At 27.2% G+C, this 10,949-nt stretch overlaps 1 non-coding gene across 2 annotated transcripts in view; it reads left to right on the top strand.

Annotated features, from left to right (window-relative positions):
* LOC107451863 (uncharacterized) overlaps window positions 1–9,334 on the top strand; it is an 11,545-nt gene extending 2,211 nt beyond the window's left edge. The window contains exons 2-5 of one of the 2 annotated variants that reach the window (XR_011637704.1): window positions 1,277–1,394; window positions 2,260–2,315; window positions 5,968–6,169; window positions 6,727–7,355. This is a non-coding gene — a transcript (uncharacterized protein). Of the gene's footprint in view, window positions 1–1,276; window positions 1,395–2,259; window positions 2,316–5,967; window positions 6,170–6,726; window positions 7,356–8,910 lie in introns of those variants that run through there. The other variant, XR_011637705.1, reaches the window with a different exon arrangement.
* Window positions 9,335–10,949: the final 1,615 nt, after the last annotated feature.

Below are 10,949 nucleotides of genomic sequence, written 5' to 3'. Positions count from 1 at the left end.
TAATTAACTTTAAATCCAGAGATAGATTATTGCCAGAAGCTGCAAATTTTTTTTTATTGTAGCTTATTGGTTGGGGGGAGGGAATCATTCATAAATTAATTTTTGTTCAGTTATACATTGTATCAACTAAACTGAGGTTTCCATGTACAGTTTTGGCATCTAAGTTTTTAATATTTATATTAACAGTTTTATATTTGTGATTGTAATTTAATCTTATTAAATTAAAACTTTATATTACTAGCATTGAAAATTTTTACCAATGTGTATTTTCTTAAAACTATTGATATTATTTTGTTAAAAGTTAGAAAAAAACTTGCAATTATTTTTATAAAATTTTAGATTTTTAAATTTTAGATTATATATAACTATCCCTGAATGCTGCGAGAATTTATAAAAGATGTACTCTTTTTTTTAAAAAAAATTTATAACTAATTTGGACATTTTTAGATGTTTATAAAGAGCTATCATACGTTATTGAATCTGTGCACCTTTAGTTTAACATAACTTATATTCGAAGCAAAAAAATCATGATTATTTAGACACTGGAAAAGGTTCTTGTTTGGAGAACGGGAACCATAGTATGTTTATTGCTTACTTTATTAGTAGTTAATCTATATTTTTTTGCTTCAGTCAATGTAACATAAAGTATATCCTATTCTCTTTTTGAATGATTTATATTTATTATTGTAAATTACGTTCAAAACATCTTAGAAACTGTTAAAATGAATCTATAATATTTAATGACTATGCAATCAATAAATATGCCTTGAAAAGTTTTCCCTCTTTTTTTAATATTTTTTTTTAAAGAAAATTACAAAATTATTTTACTTTGATTATATTATGAAAAATTAACAAAATACCTTTCTATATCAGTATATTTCTCTTTATAATTGAATCTTGGCAAAGAAGGTTTTGGATAGAAAATATTGATTATTCCAAAAATTAAATTATTAAACAAACAAAGATGCGTTTCAACTTGTTCCCTGCCTTTGGGAGTGCTTAATTCTAGCTACTCTGGGTTCCTAAATGCTTAAAATATTTGCAAATTGTTACTGAATAAAATCTTATCTAAATTAGCTTCTGAAGTTAATATTCCTTTGTTAACGAACAAATGTTTCGATGCATCTAAATTCAATTATTGATTGCGTAAATTTAAACTTAAATAACTGTAAAGTCTAAAATAACCAAAAAACGCTGCATATCCATTCAATAGTTCAACTTAAAGACTTTTTTTTAAGACTTTAATTACTTGCACTTAATTTTTTGGTTATTTTAGGATTACTGCACTTGATTTAGCAGTTATGAAGAATCATTATAAAATTGTCAAAGTACTAAAAATATATGATGCACTTCATGCTGATGAAATTAAAAATATTGCCGCTCAAGCAATTCAAGTGAGTACTGAAATTGGTTCTTCCTACATTGTCAAAATTTTTCTTCATGCACTATTTTATTGTACCATGCATATACAATATACTTTTGTGTATACATGGTAAAATAAAACAATCTATAATATACTTTACACAAAAATAATTTTTACCCCTGTATTATAATAATAAAATGTTATGTTCATCAACATGGCTCTTTCTACATTGTTTTATTGTATCATGCATCCACAGTATACTTCTGTACTATAACATGGTTCTTCCTACTTTGTTCTTCTTTAGCATTGTTCTTCCTACATAGATATGTTTTTTGTTATTTTATTACCAGCATTCAACAACCGACCCAAGTCTGAGTTTACAACTTTCAATGTTTAACTCTGTAGTACTCTAATTTTGAATTCAACCCAGAAAGCAAGGAACTCCTGGATTGAGCATTAAAACAAACTGGCATTCCTGGAGGACTTTTTGTTTTTGATGAGACTAACATCCTGCATTTGCGTTGCATGGAGAGGAAAACCCTTCTATGGTTAGCACGATGACAAAAGGATTCTAACCTATGATTCATCTTCTACTGAGGATATTTAACATCAGCACTCTGGTCCTGGAACAGAATTCGTATCAACCAGCCACTGCTGGATTCAAACCGGTCACCTCTTTGGAAAGCGAATACTCTATCCACTAAGACTGTGCGCATTTACAATATACTCCTGTACTATAATAATTTTTCAACATATTTGTTACTAATTTTACTATTTTTCTACTAAGCCCTATACTTAAATTTGCAAAATATGTCAAAAGTGTCTGTTTCTTGCAATATCTGTCTTCAAGTTACATTTTCATTTATTAATTTTATTTCAAAATATTTAATTTTCAGCAATGGTATCGAAATCATCACTTTATGAAACAAATCTATCATAACCTTCATGCAAAGTAAGTATATTTTTGTTAAAACTAACAAATTCCATTGCGTTTTTTAAATATAACTTCATATTTATCTTTTTATGGCAATAAATGGAAAGAAAAACATTTTATCTGGGATTTGTTAAAGCCTACTAATTTTTGGTGTTTTATCATTATATAATTTTATAAACATTTAAATGATTAAACTAAAAACTTACTGAAATATTTTCAAATATTTTCCTTCACCAACTCTTATAAAAAAATTAAATGTTTAGCATGAAAATTTCTCTCTATATATAAAAATGGACTATTTCTTCAATTTGTCAACTTTTGCATCATTACATAATATTTCTCATTAAAACATTTATTTTTATTATTTAATGATTTTTTTTTTTTTGGCTTAATACATGCAAAGAATTAAAAATAATATGCATTAAACATATTTTGTATTTTTATATTTTTTAAATAATTTTTATATTTTTCATCATTGTCCCCTGCACACATTTCTGAACTTTTTAAGTATTACAGAGAGAAATGTATGTGTTCCAACTTTTCTGCAATTATTGTCCCAAGTGTAAAAAGTGCTGAAAAGACTATAGAGGGCTTTAGTTAGATTTTCTGTACAGGACAGTAAAGTTTAATTGCACTACCATTTCGAGTCAATAATCTTAATTTCACCTTTAAAAAAATCTGTGGGTGACTTTATTGACTGTAATTACTGTCCTTCTAATTTTCTTCTAAGAAATTACAAGCTAGTAAAAAAAAAATTATTTGTAGGAAATGTAGTTTTATTTTCATAAAATACGGATAGTTAAATTAAGGAAATGAAATATTTTTTCATATATTTGGCCAAATCTGTTGCTTTGTGATGACTGTTTCTACCTAAAATGGACATGGGTTTGCTTTATTTTAAAAAAAAAAAACATTTGTGTGGTTGAATCATTAGGTTATCAGGGTGCATAGCGTTTTTAAAAAGTGCTATTTTCGTTTTTTAAAAGCCCTTAGAGGTTCTTTTTTATTGGGTCTTTCTAAAAAGTGCTTAATTTTCCTTTTTTGAAAATAAGATTTTATACAAAGGCATGGTTTTCACATTGTTCTATTCAACGTTTTCACAATTCATTCAATTGCAATGCATTTTGGCGTACCATCATTCCGTAGCACAAGAAAGTGCCTATGATTTTACACGTTTGATGAAATGCTTGCGGGTCTCCATGTACGCATAGTGAGCTGTATTCAGTGGGAATTATTCTTGCATTCGCATGTGTAACTCGGCTGCATTTTGTAGAGATTCTCAATTTCTGGGTTTATTTTCCTATCTGTGAAATCGAACCGAAAAATCTCTCTTTTTATGGTGGCTAATGTAATCAAGAAAAAGAGTTCTTTTACAGAAACTAGTTATTTTATCATGATGGTCTTAAGACTGACCAGGAATGAGTTTTTTAAATATAATCTGTTCTATTTAGGTAGCGACAGGGTGTACCTTCATATCTCGAGTAGTAATACCCCCCAAAAAAATTTTAAAAAAAGCAATACCTGTAAAAAAAAATTAGCCTATCCCCAGCAACTGAACTAAAATTCTGGGGAAGGGGTAAAGGATATTTTAAATAAAATCAAAATTTAAAACATTTCTTCGGACCTCTAAGTTTTGCAACTAGCTATATTGAAACCAGATGGCATTTAGCAAACAAGTTATTTTTAATTTTATAACCGTTGTTGAACAGCCAACTCAATTTTCGGGTTTACGACTACTAATGTTCAACTCCGTAGCCTTGTAATTTTGAACCCAATCCAGAAGACGAGAACTCCCTGATCGGTACCCCCAGGGGTATTAATTTGTTATGGAACATAGAAGGCTTTGTACCCCACAGATTTAATGTGCATCAGTCACCATTTACTATGCAGGGAGTCTTCGGCCAGGATCGAACCCACAACTTCTTGAACATGGGCCCATTGCCCTACCAACCAGGCTATCCTGGCCCATAGCAAATAGGTTTGTTCAGAGTGGTTTGTCATGACAATCTGTACTGTAAATAGATCCATTGTTGTATAAATTATGTAGACAAACTAGTTTAACGAGAGCCCAGATTTAACAAAAAAAATGGGAAACACTTGTCTGGTAGAATGTTAAGAAGAGCATAACTGTTGCTTTTAACAAGTAAATCCTGATTCTAGCAAGTAATATTTTTAGGATTGATATCTATTTTCTCCTCCGATCTCTAGATAATTGAGAGGTTGAACAAAAATCCAACAAAGGCAAACGCATGAACTTAAAAAAAAAAGAGAAAAAAAATTGACTGACTGCTTTTGTACTATGCAGAAACAAAAAAATAAAGTCACAACTATATTTATAATTTATGTATAAACCCTTATTAATTTCCTTACAAGAAGTTGGTTATAATGGGCAAATATGATGGTCCCTTCGCACTAGTTGTAGGCAAATTCGACTGTATATATTTAAGGACAATTAATGCACATTAGGATTATTCAAAAATTTTCGTGTGAAATTTTTTTTGCCATAAGGTGATTCATGTAGCCTCTTTTACTAAATTTTACTGTTTATTAAGTTATACAATATACATTTGCTCTAAAAAGAAAATTGCTTCCCAAAAACTAATAATATGCGCCATTAATCAAAAGACTTTCTCTAATATTGCATAAGTATCCAAAAATGCAAATGCCATCAAAATCTTTAATTTTGCTATATTATGTTGTGGGCCAAAAATGGACCATATGCCATTGAAATTTATAATGCCTTTACAATTGTGGATAATTTTTTTAAGTCTATGAAGTAGCTGTTGCTGCATTTAATGATTGTGCCCAATATTTATCATATGGTATATTGAACAATTCAAAAAGCTTCATTAATTATCAATTATAAATTAAAAATATTTAATTTCTGAAAAGAGTTTAGTTAAAATAATATAATTAACTATGCCTTTAAGCATATTTTATAAATATGAATTCATTTATGATTTGTAAAATTATTTTGTTAAAATTATTTTCTCTAGCAACTGTGCTTAAGTTACTGTTTTGTTCATAATATTTTGATAAACTTTAAAGCCTGCTACAATTGTTAAAGAATTGGGAAAAAAATTATAAAATTTCCTTTTTTTTGTGAAGTGTCTCAAATTTTCTATAAATAATTCCCTTTTTATTTAAAAAATTTTTTGTTAAAGGGCATACATTTTATTTGCTATTTTTTTAAAAAAAATTATTTATTTATTTATTTTTTATGGGCTAACTTTAGATTACTGAAAATTACATTTTATAAATAAATTAGAAGAATATTGAATTCCACGAATATTGACACAGTATTTAAATTATTTTCTTTTTAAGTATTTAAAAAATGGCTCATTTCTTGAAGAAAAAAAGAGGAAAATAAAGGCATTTAACATTCGTTTTAAAAAAAAAGAAAAAGTTTGGTTTTCTGTAATAACAATAATGCATTATAAAGTTATTAATTTAAATTAAATCTAAACCGAATATTCATAACACATTATATATGAGAAGAAAGCTTATTATAGCTTTGTATGGATTTGATTTGGCATAAGTGCAACAATACATTAATAATTTTTATGCATAAAATTGAATTTTACCTGTTTACATAAATTTGTTACAAATAACTTTTAAACTGATTGTTTTTACAATTACGTAACAAAGTCTGTCTTTTTAATTATTTTAGGATGGCAGAATTGCTATGAAATAGTTAACGAACCACCCTGTTGTCATTATTTAAAAAATTTTTTGACTGGCTTCCATCAGTGGGGCCTCTGAATCATGCCCACAAGAGGTCTGGATGTTTTGCATTGTGAAGTATTTTGTTTCTACAAACTGCAGTCTGTCAAACCATCTGTAAAACGATTTCTATGATTGTGCTGAGAAAAGTAAGTTGTTAATAAATCATATTAAGTAAATTATTTATTTTTATTTATGATACAATATCCTTATAAAATTCATATTAAAGTATATCAGTTTTAAAATTATAAGAAACTTGAAAATCTAATAATTTTTAACCAAATGTGGATAGTATGCTTTATAACGATTGAGTTATTGTTGAGAACTTAACTATCTGGAAATTAAACTTTCTTGAATATAATGAAAAACTTTCTTTCTGAAAAGAAGTTTTTTGATCCTTTTAAAAGTGCTATCTATTAGAATTACTGTTCGTGAAACTAATTTGTTTATACTAATTTTTGAGTAACGAGGATATTAATTGGGAAGGGCTGATATATTGATATGTTCCCAGAGTGGCCACCCACCTTGAAAACCTAGAATTATCAGGAAATTTTTTTATACTAGAAAAACCTGGAAAAATCAGGGAAATTTGGATAAAAATCGGGGAAGTTTAAAGAAGAGCTGGAAAGTTTAATTTCCCTAATTTAAATTATTTACTAATTTTCTTAATTTAAACTATTTGATCCATTATACCCATATTTTTTAGACGGAAATCTATCTCCAAACAGTTAAAATGTCATCCACTTAGCTATACTTTGCTTGCATCAAAATTTGCTCCATTATAAGCCTGTTAAACTAGAAAGCTGCATAAAATTCTCCCATGGTTGGTAAACAAATGTATAAACCTTTGATCTCTATGGAGACTATGGGACTGTGCAATTTAAGAAAAGCAAAGATTGTGCTGGACGTGGAAGAAGGGGTTAAGATATTTGCTTCTGTTTTTAAATTCTGTCTGTGGGCTGAATCAGTTTATGGCTCAAGTTTGTTCCGATGCTTTGGTGGTTATGTTTTTCTATTTTGACAAAATGTGTCAAAATGTTTTTCTATTTTTAACTTAATAAAATTCTCCAAAAAATTTGTTGGTTATAATTTAATAATAATAGATTTTATATTTCACTCTTTTTCTGAAAGCTTTTGAACTCCCATTGAAAGAAATCTATAAGTTATTTTTTCTCTGCAAACCAACCAATCACACATTTTCATACAATCGCTAACAGCAATGTTTTTCAACAAATTGTTGCATTACTCTTGCAGCCATATACTCTTTTGTCTAAAAACTAAATAATCTTTGCCTTTTTTTTAAAAAAAAATCCAAATATTTAAAGAACAACTAATCTTAATATTTACTTTATTTATTCCTTTTTTGGGGGGTGGGGGGGGAATTCGATTAAACTTATTTATGCAATTTTGAAAAATTAGCAGAAAATTCCTTTTTTTCCATTTTCAGAAGTTAGCATAACTATACGGTCTACCTTCAATATGAATTTTCTTGAATTAGTTTAATCAGAAAACTAAATTATTTATATTTATTTAAATGTAGAGAGATTTTTAACTTATCGAATAGAAGGATTTTTTTTGTTTTGTCTTCCCATCTCCATAACATTGCATTAGTCACATGTCAACTGATAACAGAAGGAAACTCATTTTATTTCTATCTCATCTTTTCATGTAAGTTATTAATAACCAGAGTGAGTCTTATTCCTTCAATTTATGAATTGTACAATGATCTTTGCATTAACATTGTTTTCAAATTACTTATCCTGATTTTTATTCTAACAAATTTAGGAATTCACTGTGATTTGTATTTACATTTTGACATGAAGACATATTGCATTTCATTTTGACATGAATTATAAATAGCACACATCATGTTTGAGAATTTATAAATCAGTGATTTAGCTGATTATAGAAAACCATAATAAAGATTAAATAGGTTTTAAATGAAATCTTTAGCAATGTACTGAGGGTATGTTGCTACTATTGCCAACTGGCAGGGGGGTTAAATTATATGTCATATAATTTGAATTATGATAACTGATTTTTTGTTATAATCAGGCATCTCCTGTTGTAAATGTTTTTATTAACCTCAATGTGAAAATAAATGAATTCCTTTTTTTTTTAATATTTTCGTAGATTTAAAAAGGTTTTTAGGTTTAGTTTGTTAATATATATATATATATACATTACCTTAAAATAATGGTAAAGACACTTTCAGTTTTTGACAATTCTTAAAATTTCTCAATAAATGCTTAGAAAATTATTTATCAACTTTAGAGGTGCAATTTTTCTTACTTAGCAATAAAGGTTAATGCCTTCAGAGATTTGAGGGGACCGACAATAACGAAAACAAATATTTTTAGACACCCTACGACAGATAGTCAAGAAATAAGCTTGTATCAATTACTTTGATTGTTATTTGAAATGGCAACACAAATTTTTGTAAACTTAGTTTAAATATTTCTGGAAATATGGACATTTTTATAAAAAATATATGTTTTTGTTTTACATTATTATCTTTAAAATTATTCGATAAAAATATGAATCATTTAAAAAATATGAATATGAATCATTTTAAAATTAATTACAAAATTATAGTTTTAAAATTTGAAATAAATTTGACAAAAACAGCATAAAATTTGAGTATTTAAAATAAATATTTTTATACACTGTGCAAGTGTGGAAAAAATTTAAAAAATTTTTTTCGTAATTTTGTAGGAAATTTTATTTAGCTACTAAGAAAAAGAGAATTTCAATAACTTAAAAATAAAAACATTACAAGAAATTTTCTAAGTAATTTTTGTACTTTTTAAAAGAAATCACAAAAAGATAAGGGATTTTCGCAAATTTCAATATCTATCTATATACATATATATATGTGTGTGTGTTTCAGAATCGTGACACAATGAAAAATTATATGGTGTCTTTGGCATCTAGAAGTTTGATGTTCAATTTATTCTCTGTGAATAATAGAAGGAGGAGAGCAGTGCTCAAAAATTTTACACCTGCTTTCATTTTTTAAAATTATTTTTACCTTACAGCAAAGGCAGTTGAAAAAATCTCTGAAGCATGCTTTTAAAGGTGAAACTTTATTTTGATAGCTACTTTGTTCCCCCCTTTTTTTTCTTCTTTTTTTTTCAGGAAGGCAAAATTATACACCCAAAGGGCTTCCAAAGGCTGTCGTCCTTAATAAAAATATCTTAACTTCACTGTACTTATGCGTATGGTTGAAGGTTAATTGTCGTTTTATAATATGAATTTTGTTATTTTTGTTTTCATAATATTACAATCAATGCTTCCTTGCTTGAAAATATTCATTAAATATTCATGATATAATAAAATATTTATTGAAAATATTCATTCTATGAAAATAGTTTTTTTTTTCTTGGAAAAAAAATTATTGTTTTATTTTTTCTACTACAAAAACAGATACTTTGTCATATTGCCTCAATTCAAAAGGAACCAAAGATCATTTCAAAAGCTACTAAATCTTCAGGACATTATAGTTGGTATAAAATTTGTATGGGCATAAATAGCATAATTGTTTTTTAAAGTTTCATTATGGACAAAATCTTTTAAAATATCCTAACAGTTACTGTATCTTGAAATTCTCAGAGAAAATATTTCTGGAGTTAATTATCCTTATAAGGAGGCATTGATCTTTCTGGAAAGCTTTAACTTTTTTAGACTTGGGAATTTTATGCAAGATTCCTAAATCCAGCTAAAATATTCAAAATTTACATTTATATGTTTTTGAAATGGGTATTATGGTATAAATGGGTATTAAACATGAACTTATGTGATAAATAACTAAATTCATAATTTCTGTGTGTTCAAAATGAAGATAAAACAAAGAAAAATTATAGACATATGAAAAAGGGGGAGAAAATAATAAGTAAAAAAATAAGAAACAACAGTTTAAAAAGAAAAAAAGATGAAATTTTATTTAAAAAAAAACGGGGGGAAAAAAGATATAATCTTTTCATCAGCCCACACGATTATATCCGCAAAAAAGAGTGCTTTCTGATATTGTATCAATATAGCCAAAGCAAAATATATTAATACAATAGTGTGAGGAGCACTCAAAAATTTTTTTATAAAAATTACAACATATAAAATAGAACACAATAAGTAAAAATAACATGTAAAAACAGAAAATAAAATAAAATAAAAAGAAAAAAGAGTCAACATGGACTATAAAGCGAGTAGCAAAATCTGATGTACTTACATAGATGGGAAATTTTTCAAGAATGATTTAACAATGTTTTCGCAACAAGATTGCCAGATTACAAAATATGAAAACAAAAGCGCAAATTGAGTGTAACTAGAGGGTTTTAAAGTGCCGTTCTTACTGCACTGCTGAAGTGATTTGTTATTCTGTGCATTGAATTGTTAGTTACCAAGGATGAGCCCGAAGTGGATGTGCGCAAGGTAATATTATACTGGATAATTTTAAAAAGTTGACCATAAATAGCTTTAGAAGATAGGTGTTTATTTAAGAAAAAATATAAAATAGGAAAGAAAAACATAAATTGCCTGTTCTACAAATGATTTTAACCTCGGATTTGCCCGAAATGGATTTGCACATGGAAAAATTATATAAATTAACAAAGAAAAAAAATTTTAGTAGATAATTTTAACCACGTATTTTCCCGAAATGGATTTGCACATGGAAAAATTTTATCAATTAATAAAGAATTTCTTTAGTAGTAATTTCTGAAATTTGGTGGTTTAAAACTCTGCATGAAGAAAGTGCAAAACCTTCTGGTCAAACCAACTTCCTCACCGAATGCCGGCAGTTATAAAGTCCAGATAAGGTGTTACACTATAATAAAATATAACTTTTTTAATAAATTAAAAGGCTAAGAATGTTTGACAGAAAAAAATAAGTTATTAAAGCTTAAAGAAAGTTTTTAAAGTTTAAAATTAAAC

Source organism: Parasteatoda tepidariorum, chromosome 9 (assembly GCF_043381705.1).
Source record: "Parasteatoda tepidariorum isolate YZ-2023 chromosome 9, CAS_Ptep_4.0, whole genome shotgun sequence".
NCBI classification, from domain to species: Eukaryota; Metazoa; Arthropoda; class Arachnida; order Araneae; family Theridiidae; genus Parasteatoda; species Parasteatoda tepidariorum.
Note: the sequence above shows the minus strand (reverse complement) of the source record. Positions and strands in the feature narration are given on the sequence as shown.